The sequence below is a fragment of the Hyla sarda genome, chromosome 12, assembly GCF_029499605.1.
Source record: "Hyla sarda isolate aHylSar1 chromosome 12, aHylSar1.hap1, whole genome shotgun sequence".
NCBI lineage: Eukaryota > Metazoa > Chordata > Amphibia > Anura > Hylidae > Hyla > Hyla sarda.
In genome coordinates this window covers 69288151-69302092 of record NC_079200.1, presented here as the reverse complement: position 1 = coordinate 69302092, position 13942 = coordinate 69288151, and positions in this window count along the sequence as shown.

Here is a 13942-nt window from a genome sequence, read left to right as displayed (position 1 = left end):
TTTAATAAGGAAGGGGTTAATGTGTGTTTTTTTTTTTAAACTTTTTTTTTTTTTTATACAATTTTAGTTCCCTAGGGGACTTCTAAGAGGAATCATTTGATTCCTCATACAGATCAATATGGTTTCATAAAACCACATTGATCTATGTGCTCTGCGCTCGATTGATAAAGCCTGGTCCTGCCAGGCTTTATCATTCTCAGCGCAGGAGCCGCCGTGGAAGGAGAGGTAAGCCCCCAGGCTACCTCCACAGTGGAACATCCCATCCCCCCCCCCCGCGCTGTGGGGGGGGGCGGGGGCCCATCAACCCCACTGGACCACCAGGGATGGGATAAAGGCACCTTTAGATGCCGCTGTCAGCTTTGATCTAAAGGGTTAATAGCCGGCCGCGGCGAACGCCGCATGTCGGCTATTAACGCCGGCTCCCAGCTACAGGAATCAGCTGGGGGCCAGCCAGTATGACGCAGGCTCAAGTCAGGAGCCCGCGTCCTACCCCCCTTTACGTCCATTGGACGAGTATAGACGTCCATGGTCGTTAACAGGTTAACATTGCTCTTTTCCATCGTGTCTCCTTCACTCTGCTGAATCACTGCGCTTTGAGGAGCATGGCAGCCCTGCTCTGTAACACTTTCCTCTCTGGATTTATGCTCTACACACACAATGATTATTGGAGATTGCCTGTACTTTAGCACCAAAAACAATATGGTGAGTGTATAACTTACATCTTTCTGTATCATTAATGTGTGTCATCCTTTGCCAGTCCTGTAATGCTGGGACTTGTAGTTTTGGAATAGTTGGAGGTACAGTGTTTGGATAACTTTTTTCCAGCAGTATTTCCTTCAGCTGTGTGCCTACCGCCACTACGACTCCCACCATGCGCAGATATCCTTTGACTGTCCAACATTAAGGATCGACCGATATTGATTTTTTAGGGCTGTTTCCTGATAATATATTAACTTTGAGGCCGATAGCCGATAACTTATACCGATATTCCGGTATAATTTATCGGCTATTCCCCCCAAACCCTCCCCCCCCGGGCCCCATAGAGGCCGCTGCAGAACAATCATTTAAAGCGGGCGCTTTAAATAAATGAACTACAGCGGCTTTTGTGGGGCCAGAGACCACTGCCGCCACCCGCTACTCTCCCCCTGCCTGTCCTGGGGTCCTCCTGAGTCCAACCACCACCGCTGCTGCCCCATTGCCTCCCCATCCCCGGTTTTATAATTACCTGTTCCCGTGTCCGTGCTACTTCTGGCTCCAGCAGCGTCCTGAGCTGTCACTGTGCACACTGACGGTGACATCGCGTTGAGGACGTCACTCCTCATTGCGTAGCGCACAGCAATAGCGCAGGACGTCGCAGAAGCCATAAGTAGGGTGGACCCAGGGCCCCGAGAACAGGTAATTATAAAACTGGGGATGGGGGAGGCAATGGGGCATTATCGGCAAGGTAATTGCCGATACCGATAATGTCAAAAATCGTGAATATCGGCCAAACCGATAATCGGTCGATCCCTACCAAGCATTCTTGGAGTTGTAGGTTTGCAACAGCTGGAGGCACATGTTTGGTAAAACTCTGTTTACAGCAGTGTTTCTGCACGCTGTGTTCCTCCTGCAGCCTTGTCAATTAGCCATCTCGTGTCCATGACCCTTGGACACCCTCATGTTGCTGTGGGACTGTGTCCCAGGAGCTCTATTGGTTTTCAAAGGCAGTTTTCTTTAATAGAATGTGAAATTAAAAATATATATATTAGAAAAACTATTGTTTTGCCAAGATGTACAACATATAAAGTTTTTATCTAACAGTGCTCATTTAACTAATAGGCAAGACATAATATCCTATAAAAATAAAAAAGGTAGAGGGTCACTTGGGCTTTAGTGACCACAACAAGAGAAGACGTTTTTGGTGGTGGGGGGGGGGGCACTACAAAAACAATCTTTAGTGTCACAAATTGGGACTTCCCTTGGACTTAAAAATACACAAGTCACAATTGAATTGGGACATTAGATCTTGTGAACAACACGTACCTTATGGTATTGAGTTTTACAAATAGGAGGAAACCAGTGTGGTTAACTAAAACTGTAGTAAAAACTATAATAAAGCAATCAGATGACTGAAACAAGGTAGGGGAAGGTATTAACCACTTAAGGACCACGGGCGTACAAGTACGCCCTGGTACATAGGGACCAAGGGCGTACCTGTACCGCAACGGGATGACTGTTGATATCCCCTCCGCCACCCCTCCCCAAGTCTGCGATTGACGCAAATCGCTGGTGAATTCACATCGGCGATTCCGGGTCATACGGGTCTGGTGACCCGGAAAATAAGACCCCCGATCCCCCTGAAGGGATAGGAGTGAGGTGGAAGGAGTGCCACCCCTCCTATCCCTGCTATTGGTTGGTCAGAGGCGACCGACCAATAGCAGATCGGGGGCGGGGGGGTTAAAGTTCGGTTCCCCCGTTCTGCCCACCCACTGTAGTCCGGACAGCGAGGGAACCGATGGTGAACGGCGTCGCAGGTCCACTTACTGGCAGCAGAGGACGGCGATGCGACTCCCTGGGGCGACGATCCTACAGAAGCCGGGTGAGTAGTTGCCTGGCAACATCTGGAGGGCTACAGTTTTGAGACCACTATACAGTGGTCTCTAAACTGTAGCCCTCCAGATGATGCAAACCTACAACTCCCAGCATGCCCAGACAGCTGTCTCAGCATGCTGGGAGTTGTAGTTGCGTACCTCCAGCTGTTGCATAACTAAATCTCCCAGCATTCCCTTTGGCGATCAGTACATGCTGGGAGTTGTACTTTTGCAACAGCTGGAGGCACCCTGGTTGGAAAATACTGAGTCAGGTAACAGAACCTAACTGAAGGTTTTCCAACCAGTGTGCCTCCAGCTGTTGCAAAAGTACAACTCCTCTTCCCCCCCCCCATATGTGAATGTACAGGGTACATTCACACAGGCGGGTTTACAGTGAGTTTCCTTCAAGTTTGAGCTGCGGCAAAAACGTATCCTACGGCAATATTTCTAAAACGGAGCCTCCAGCTGTTGCAAAACAACTTCCAGCATTTCCGGACAGCCACGGACTGTCCAGGCATGCTGGGAGTTTAGGAACAGCTGGAGGTACCATGTTTGGGAACACTGGCGTAGAATACCCCTTGTCCACCCCTATGCAATCCCCTAATTTAGTCTGCAAATGCGCATGGCGCTCTCTCACTTCAGAGCCCTATCGTATTTCAAGGAAACAGTTTAGGGCCACATATGGGGTATTTCCGTACTCTGGAGCAATTGCACTACAAATTTTGTGGGGCTTTTTCTCCTTTTACCCCCTGGTGTTGCCCCATACTTTTTATTTTCACAAGAGGTAAAAGGGAAAAATAAAGACCCCAAAAATCCTGAGTACGGAAATACCCCACATGTGGGCGTAAAATGCTCTGCGGGCGCACAACAAGGCTCAGGAGTGAGAGCGCACTATGTACATTTGAAGCCTAAATTGGTGATTTGCACAGGGGTGGCTGATTTTACAGCGGTTCTGACAAACGCAAAAAAAAAAAAAATACCCACATGTGACCCCATTTTGGAAACTACACCCCTCACAGAATGTAACAAGGGGTATAGTGAGCCTTAACACCCCACAGGTGTTTGAAGAATGTTCGTTAAAGTTGGATGGGAAGATGGGAAAAATTTTTTTTTTTTTTTTTTTTTTCACTAAAATGCTGGTGTTACCCTAAATTTTCATTTTCACAAGGGAACATAGGAAAAAAAAGCCCAATTTCTTTTGAGTAAGAACATACCCCATATGTGGATGTAAAGTGCTCTGCGGGGGAACTACAATGCTCAGAAGAGACGGAGCGCTCTTGGGCTTTTGTAGAGAATTTTGTCCGGAATTTAAGGCCATGTGTGTTTACAAAGCCCCCATAGTGCCAGAACAATGCACGCACACATGTGACCCCATTTTGGAAACTACACCCCTCATGTAATGTAATAAGGGGTACAGTGAGTATTTACGCCCCACAGGTGTCTGACAGATTTTTGGAACAGTGGTCCATGAAAATGAAAAATGTAATTTTTAATTTGCTCAGCCCACTGTTCCAAACATCTGTCAAACGCCAGTGGGGTGTAAATGCTCACTGCACCCCTTATTAAATTCGGTCCACTGTTCTGGCACCACAGGGGGGCTTTGTAAACTCACATGGCCCCTGACTTCTATTCCAACCAAATTCTCTCTCCAAAAGCTCAGTGGCGCTCCTTCTTCTCTTCTGAGCATCGTAGTGCACCAGCAGAGCACTTGACATCCACACATGGGGTATTTCCATACTCCGGAGGGATGGGGTTATAAATTTTGGGGGGCATTTTATCCTATTACCCCTTGTAAATATGTAAATTTGGGGAAAAACCAGCATTTAAGTGAAAATAAATTAGTTTTCATGTACACATTGTCAGTTGCCAAACACATGTGGGGTGTTAAGGCTCACTGTACACTTGAGGGGTGTAGTTTCCAAAATAGTATACCATGTAGATCCGTGACATGCCCCCCAAAAACAATTTCAGCAAAATTCCCTCTCCAAAATCCCATTGTTGCTCCTTCACTTCTGAGCCCTCTACTGCGCCTGCCGAACACTTCACATACACATGAGGTATTTCCTTATTCGAGAGAAATTGGGTTACAAATTTTTTTTTTTTTTTTTGGGGGGGGGGGGGGGGGGCTTTTTTTTCCTATTACCCCTTGTAAAAATTCAAAAACTGGGTCTACAAGAACATGAGTGTAAAAAATGGATTTTGAATTTTCTCCTTCACTTTGCTGCTATTCCTGTGAAACACCTAAAGGGTTAACAAACTTTCTGAATATCATTTTGAATACTTTTAGGGGTGCAGTTTTTATAATGGGGTCATTTATGGGGTATTTCTAATATGAAGACCCCTCAAATCCACTTCAAAACTGAACTGGTCCCTGAAAAATTCAGATTTTGAAAATTTTGTGAAAAATTATAAAAATTGCTGCTGAACTTTGAAGCCCTCTGATGTCTTCCAAAAGTAAAAACATGTCAACTTTATGATGCAAATATAAAGTAAATTATATATTGATTCACATATACAATATATATAATATATATTTATATATTTGGGTTGTCTATTTTCCTGATAAGCAGAGAGCTTCAAAGCTAGAAAAATGCTAAATTTTCAATTTTTTTCATAAAATTTTGGAATTTTTCACCAAGAAATGATGCAAGTATCGACAAAACTTTACCACTAACAAAGTAAAATATGTCACGAAAAAAACTATTTCAGAATCAGTATGAAAAGTAAAAGCATCCTAGAGTTATTAATGCTTAAATTGACAGTGGTCAGATGTGCAAAAAACGCTCTGGTCCTTAAGGTGAAAATGGGCGTGGTCCTTAAGGGGTTATCCAGCATTTAACTTTTTTAAATTTTATTTATTTAAATTTTTTTTTTTTTCAAACATCTCCAAAATGCTGCCATTTAAAAAAAAAAAAAACTGGACTTACATGGCATGGGCACAGATGTGGCAAATGCAATATGTGGATAAATGTTATGCACTTGGGCTGTAAATACAACATGTACAATTATGTGCTTAATAATAAAACATTTAGGTAAAACTTCTACCAAAAAGGACTTTAGGGTGGACAGTAAACTCTACTTTAGTGATCAGTGCCAGGCAGCTGCTTCCAAGGCTAATAAAATCATGTGATTTATCCATCGAGGCTCATGCCAGGGACATAGGGGGAGATTCATCAAAACCTGCCCAGAGGAAAAGTGTGAGTTGCCCCTAGCAACCAATCAGATCGTTTCTTTCATTTTTCAGAGGCCTTTTAAAAAAATAAAAAGCGATCTGGTTGCTATGGGCAACTTGTCGACTTTTCCTCTACACACGTTTTGATAAATCTCCCCCATAGTTTTGCCTCTGCATAAAGCATTTGTCAGACCACATATGGAGTATTGTGTCCAATTTTGGCCACCTGTATATAAGAAGGGCATGTCAAGGTGAACTGGAGAGGGTGGAGAGGAGGGCGACAAGGATAATTAATGGTATGGGACGATTACAGGAGAAAGACAGGTTATCAAGCTTGGGGTTAGGGCTGGGTGGTATACCGGTTCGTACCGAATACCGAAATTTTTGGGCTGCATGATTTGAATTTTTCCCATACCGCAATACCGGTTGAGCCCCTCCCCCTCGGGAATGAATGAATCAGCCCAGCGCTGCGCTGTCCCCACATCGGGGAACTAATCATATGTGACCCGTGAGCACTGTTCTGCTCCCCCACCAAATCATGTGACCCGCCAGCACTGTTCTGCTCCCCCCAATTAATGATCAGCCCAGCAGGGTATTACTCACATATGTCAAGCACTGCCCTCCTCCTCTATGTTGGGGGCCGCTGGCGCTGGAACTCACTGTACGTCAGTGGTCTCCAACCTGCGGACCGCCAAGTGTGGCCAACGGCTGTCCGGGCATGCTGGGAGTTGTAGTTTTGCAACAGCTGGAGGTCCGCAGGTTGGAGACCACTGCTATATGCTGTATCCCTATGCCCGGGCTGCAAAAGATAAAGAAAATAAACTTTAACTTACCTACGTCGGCCTTACGCTGGGGACTGGAACGTCGGACAGCCTATCACCGGCCGGAACGATGCCCCGCCCCGGCCAGTGATGGTCTGAACTCACTGTCATGTAAGAAGCTCTAGCCGGCTTCTTACATGACAGTGGGTTCAGACTATCACGGGGCGGGGCATCGCTCCGGCTGGTGATAGGCTGTCCGACGTTCCAGTCCCCAGCGTAAGGCCGACGTAGGTAAGTTAAAGTTTCTTTTTTAGAGATGAGCGAACTTACAGTAAATTCGATTTGTCACAAACTTCTCGGCTCGGCGGTTGCTTACTTTTCCTACATAAATTAGTTCAGCTTTCCGTTGCTCCAGTGGGCTGGAAAAGGTGGATACAGTCCTAGGAAAGAGTCTCCTAGGACTGTATCCACCTTTTCCAGCCCATGGGAGCACCTGAAAGCTGAACTAATTTATGCAGGAAAAGTCATCAACTGCCGAGCCGAGAAGTTTGTGACGAATCGAATTTACTGTAAGTTCGCTCATCTCTATTTATTTTCTTTATCTTTTGCAGCCCAGGCATAGGGATACAGCGTACAGCAGTGGTCTCCAACCTGCGGACCTTCAGCTGTTGCAAAACTACAACTCCCAGCATGCCCGGACAGCCGTTGGCAGACAGACCACTGGTGTACAGTGAGTTCCAGCGCCAGCGGCCCCCAACAAAGAGGAGGAGGAGGAGGGCAGTGCTTGACATATGTGAGTAGTAACCTGCTGGGCTGATAATTAATTTGGGGGGGGAGGGGGGCAGAACAGCGCTGGCGGCTAACATGATTGGGGGGGGGGGAGCAGAACATCGCCCGTGGGTCACATGATTTTGGGGGGGTGAAAGAAATACCGTTATATACCGTTGAACCGCCATAAGTTACAAAAATACCGTGATCCACATATTTGGTCATACCGCCCATCTCTACTTGGGGTTATTTAGTTTGGAGAGAAGACGTCTTAGGGGCGATCTGATCACCATGTACAAGTGTATGAAGAGACAGTACAGAGATCGTTCGTGATCTTTTTATACCTAGGCCGGTAACCATGACAAGGAAAGGAGGTTTCACCATCATCACAGACAGAGATTCTTTACTGTAAGAGCAGTGAGACTATGGAACTCTTTCCCACATGATGATTTGATGTCTGACTCATTAAACAAGTTCACGGAAGCGCTGGATGTTTTTCTTGAAAAATAAATCATCGGTAATGGATACGAGATTTATGTGGTTAGAACATTGATCCTGGGATTTATTCTGATCACCATTTTGGGGTCAGGAAAGAATTTTTCCCTCTGGTATGCTGCCCCCCCATTAGGAACAATGTAACTTGAGAGGGGCAGTATCGTGGGTACAGAACTCTTGCAGCAGCAAGAACATACACAGATCTTACTGAATGAATACATGGAGGAATTTATCATTGGTTTTACCATTTTGTGGTGGTGGTTTGTTGCACAATTTGTTGCAGTTGCTATTTAGAGACTTTTCATTGCGACTTTTGCTTTAGAAGCCTTTTCTAAAATTGTGTAGCTAAGCCATAGTCTGGTTAACGTTTTGCAGTGGTTTTCCTGCAGCAGGAAATCAACTGCGACTTCCGCTGCCATTCATTTCAACAGATCCGCAGTAGTGGGCGATTTGCAGACTGACCGCGGGCCCGTTCAAATGAATGGTAGCATAACCTGCAGCGGGAAACTCTCTGCTAGATCTCTGTCCACCACTAGAGATGAGCGAAGTTACAGTGATTCAATTCGACACAAACCTCTCGGCTCTGCAGTTGTTGACTTTATCCTGCATAAATGAGTTCAGCTTTCAGGTGCTCCGGTGGGCTGTAAAAGGTGGATACAGTCCTAGGAGAGAGTCTGAAAGCTGAACTCATTCATGCAGGATAAAGTCAGCAACTGCTGAGCTGCGAGGTTTGTGACGAATCAAATCACTGTAACCTCACTCATCTCTATCCACCACCTTCCAGCTATGTCTCACCCTCATCCAGCTACATCTTCAGATGCTTACCCTTAACGACGAAGGACGTAAATATACAGCCTGGTGAGGTGGTACTTTAACGCACCAGGACGTACATTTACGTCCTATGCATAACCGCGAGCATCGGAGCGATGCCCAGATCATGCGCGGCAGGTCACGGCTGTTGATCGCAGCCAGGGACCCGCCGTTAATGGTGGACATCCGCGATCCCGCGACTGTCTGCCATTAACCCCTCAGATGCCGTGATCAATACAGATCACGGCATCTGCAGCATCGTGGTTACTTAAATGGATGATCGCCCGCATCGCTGCCGCAGCGATCCGATCATCCAGCATGGCAGATGGAGGTCCCCTCACCTGGCTCCGCTGCCTTCCCGGTGTCTTCTGCTCTGATCTGCCTTCCTGCAGCGCAGAAGAAGACCGATAATGCTGATCAGTGCTGTATACTATACATAGCACTGAACAGCATTAGCAATCGAATGATTGCTATAAATAGTCCCATATGGGGACTATTAAAGTGTAAAAATAAAAGTTAAATAAAAACATAAATTGTCCCATTTTCCCTATTTCATCCCCAAAAAGTGTTAAAAAATATTCTATATACATATTAGGTATTGCCGCGTGCATAAATATCTGAACTATTAACCTCTTAAGGACCCAGGGCGTATGGATACGCCCTCACACCCTGGGCCTTAAGGACCCAGGGTGATCCATACGCCCTGGCGTTTTCCGCTCTCTGCCGCGCGCCGGGCAGAGATCGGAACTGGATGCCTGCTGAAATCCTTCAGCAGGCATCCAGGGCAAACGCCGAGGGGGGCCATGTAGGCCCCCCCCCATGTCGGCGATCACCGCAAATCGCAAGGGAAATCGCCCTTGCGATCTGCGGCGATACCGGGCTGATCGGGTCTCTGGGACCCGACCGCCCGGTAATTTCGCATGATCCCGGCTGTCACAGACAGCCAGGACCATGCTGGAGTATAGGAGCGAGGTGGCAAGCCTGCCACCTCCTCCGATCCCCTGCGATCCGTCGGTTAACTAACCGACCAATCGCAAAGGGGGGGGGGGGCGGTTACTTCCTCCCGTCCTGCCCGGCCCTTTGAAGCCGGAGAGGACGGGAGGAAGACCGGAGGACGCGGCGGGGGACGGGGGAGTGTTGGGGACCGGCCCCGGTACTTACCTAGTCCCTGAAGACCCGGATCCCGACTATGAAGACGACGGCGGCGGCGGCGACAGGTGAGTTGATCTTCAGCCGCGGTCGGGCCCTTTACAGCAATGCACGTAGCCGTAAAGCGACATGCATTGCTGTAATGGGACCCTGTAAACTACAACTCCCAGCATGCCCAGACAGCCCTTGGCGTCTGGGCATGCTGGGAGTTGCAGTTTTGCAACATCTGGAGGTCCACAGTTTGGAGACCACTGTGCCCTTCCAGATGTTGCAGAACTACAACTCCCAGCATGCCTGGACAGTTTTGGCATACTGGGAGTTGTAGTTTTGCAACATCTGGAAGGGCACAGATTGGGAACCACTGTATTAGTGGTCTGCAAACTGTAGTCCTGCAGATGTTGCAAAACTACAACTCCAAGCATGCTGGGAGTTGTAGTTCAGCTACATCTGGCTCTAAAGATGTTGCCGAACTACTACTCCCAGCATGCTTGAGAATGCTGAGAGTTGTGGTTTTGCAACAACTGGAGGCACACTGGTTGGGAAACGTCTGTTTCCTAACTCAGTGTTTCCCAACCAGTGTGCCTCCAGCTGTTGCAAAACTATAACTACCAGCATGCACTGATAGACTGTGCATGCTGGGAGTTGTAGTTTTGCAACAGCTGGAGGTCCCCCCCCCCCCTGTGAATGTACAGGATACATTCACATGGGCAGGGGGCTTACAGTGAGTATCAGGCTGCAAGTTTGCGATGCAGCAAATTCTGCGCGGCAGCTCAAACTCGCTGTAACCCCCCGCCCATGTGACTGTACCCTAAAAACCTTACACTAACACAAAATAAAAAGTAAAACACACTACATATACACATACCCCTACACAGCCCCCCTCCCCTCCCCAATAAAAATGAAAAACGTCTGGTACGCCACTGTTTCCAAAATGGAGCCTCCAGCTGTTGCAAAACAACAACTCCCAGTATTGCTGGACAGCCGTTGACTGTCCAAGCATGCTGAGTTTTGTAAAAGCTGGAGGCACCCTGTTTGGGAATCACTGGCGTAGAATACCCCTATGTCCACCCCTATGCGATCTCTAATTTAGGCCTCAAATACGCATGGCGCTCTCACTTCGGAGCCCTGTCGTATTTCAAGGCAACAGTTTAGGGTCACATATGGGGTATCGCCGTACAAAATTGCCTAACAAATTTTGGGGGGCTTTTTCTCCTTTCACCCCTTATGAAAAGGTGAAGTTGGGGTCTACACCAGCATGTTAGTGTAAAAAAATAAATTTTTTACACTAACATGCTGGTGTTGCCCTATACTTTTCATTTTGACAAGAGGTAAAAGGGAAAAAAGCCCCCCAAAATTTGTAATGCAATTTCTCCCGACTACGGAGATACTCCATATGTGGGCGCAAAGTGCTCTGGGGGCGTACAACAAGCCCCAGAAGGGAGAGTGCACCATGTACATTTGAGGTGATTTGCACAGGGGTGGCTGATTGTTACAGCGGTTTTGACAAACGCAAAAAAAACTAAACCCCACATGTGACCCCATTTCGGAAACTACACCCCTCACGGAATGTAATTAGGGGTGCAGTGAGAATTTACACCCCACAGGTGTCTGACAGATCTTTGGAACAGTGGGCTGTGCAAATTAAAAATGTTGTACAGACCACTGTTCCAAAGATCTGACAGACACCAGTCGGGGTAAATGCTCACTGTACCCCTTTGTTATGTTCCTCAAGGGGTCTAGTTTCCAAAATGGTATGCCATGTGGGGGTTATTTTGCTGTCCTGGCACCATAGGGGCTTCCTAAATGCGACATGCCCCCGAGCAAAATTTGCTCTCAAAAAGCCAAATATGACTCCTTCTCTTCTGAGCATTGTAGTTCGCCCGTAGTGCACTTCAGGTCAACTTATGGGGTATCTCCATACTCAGAAGAGATGGGGTTACAAATTTTGGGGGGTATTTTCTGCTATTAACCCTTGCAAAAATGTGAAATTTGGGGGGGAAACACACATTTTAGTGACATTTTATTTTATTTTTTTTACATATGCAAAAGTCGTGAAACACATGTGGGGTATTAAGGCTCACTTAATTCCTTGTTACGTTCCTCAAGGGGTCTTGTTTCCAAAATGGTATGGCATGTGTTTTTTTTTTTTTTTGCTGTTCTGGCACTATAGGGGCTTCCTAAATGCAATATGCCCTCCAAAAACCATTTCAGAAAAACGTACTCTCCAAAATCCCCTTGTCGCTCCTTCCCTTCTGAGCCCTCTACTGTGCCTGCCGAACACTTTACATAGACATATGAGGTATGTGCTTACTCGAGAGAAATTGGGCTACAAATATAAGTATACATTTTCTCCTTTTACCCCTCGTAAAAATTCAAAAATTGGGTCTACAAGAACATGCGAGTGTAAAAAATTAAGATTGTGAATTTTCTCCTTCACTTTCCTGCTAGTCCCGTGAAACATCTAAAGGGTTAAAAGGCTGACCGAATATCATTTTGTATACTTTGGGGGGTGCAGTTTTTATAATGGAGTCATTTGTGGGGTATTTCTAAGATGAAGACCCTTCAAATCCACTTCAAACCTGAACTGGTCCCTGAAAAATAGTGAGTTTGGAAATTTTGTGAAAAATTGGAAAATTGCTGTTGAACTTTGAAGCTCTCTGGTGTCTTCCAAAAGTAAAAACTCGTCAATTTTATGATGCAAACATAAAGTAGACATTTTATATGTGAAAAAAAAATTTAAATATTTTGAATATCCATTTTCCTTACAAACAGAGAGCTTCAAAGTTAGAAAAATGCAACATTTTCTAATTTTTCACCAAGAAAGGATGCAAGTTAAAAAATTTTTTTACCACTATGTTAAAGTAGAATATGTCACGGAAAAACAATCTCGGAATCAGAATGATAACTAAAAGCATTCCAGAGTTATTAATGTTTAAAAATACAGTGGTCAGATGTTCAAAAAATGGCCGGGTCCTAAGGTGTAAAATGGCTGGGTCCTTAAGAGGTTAAAATAAAATGTTAATACCGTATGGTGAACGGTAAAAAACAAAAAAAAAAAAGTCCAAAAAAGCTGCTTTTTTTTTAAATAACATTTTATTCCCCAAAAAATTTATAAAAAATGTATTACATTTACTGTTTACAGTTGATCACACAGGGCGACGGTCCGTATCATGCTGTTGCGCTTCCTTGGGCCCCTGGCGTGTGACGTAACCGGACAGGTGTGTTTAAATATCATGTGACTCATCACCAACGTGAACATCAACAAAGGAGAGAAAAACTTAACCCATTATAACACCTAAAACACATGAATATTAAAGTTAAAACCATATCCTTAACAGTGCTCAGCTTTAATGTTAACCGGAATTATAAAAATGCTGAAAATTCTTGGCGGTCATTTAAACCTAGAGGTCCGTTGGCATCCAGCCGGAGGATCCAACGTGCCTCTTTAAGCAGCAGCAGTTGATGTTTGTCCCTACCTGGGGTGGCAAATTCCACTCTTTCTAAGGCAGCGAATCGGACAGCTTCCACATCATTATTATGCATGTCTGTCATATGTTCAATAAATCTTGCTGATCCTATTCCTGTCGGTAGTAGTGTGAAAGAAATCTGATTATGAAGCTGAGGCGGAGTTTCAACTAAATAATGAGGAAGTCTATTTAAAGGATTAAGAAGGATCCTACGGCTAAGATCCTAGATAATTTAAGAACCCTACTCAGGAAATTTACTGAACTAAATAAGTAATAAGCACCAAGGTAGCAGAAAAATTGCTCCCACACAATCCCCGAAAACCAAGGTGGTATATCCTGTCTAAAATACATAAGCAGCAGCGCCTTCCACCAGGGCAACCAATTGTGGCAGGAACAGGTGGTCCTACCGAGTTCCTGTCACAAAATATTGAGTGGTTAGTATCCCCCCTATAAAAAATTATTCTTACATATTTGAGGGATACAGGGGATTTGATTACGGTTTTAGAAGACTTTCAGTGATACCCAGAGTTCAAACTGGCTTCCATTGGCATCGAGAGCCTGTACACCCGCATCCCACATGATGTGGGTGTACAGGCTATGATGATGTTTTTGGAATACACAGATAAGACAAAAAAAATTGTTTCCTTTGTGGCAGATTCCATAAATTTCATACTGACAAATAACAGCTTCAAATACGGACAACAATGGTACACTCAAAAGACTGGCACAGCAATGTGCATGCCCATCTCA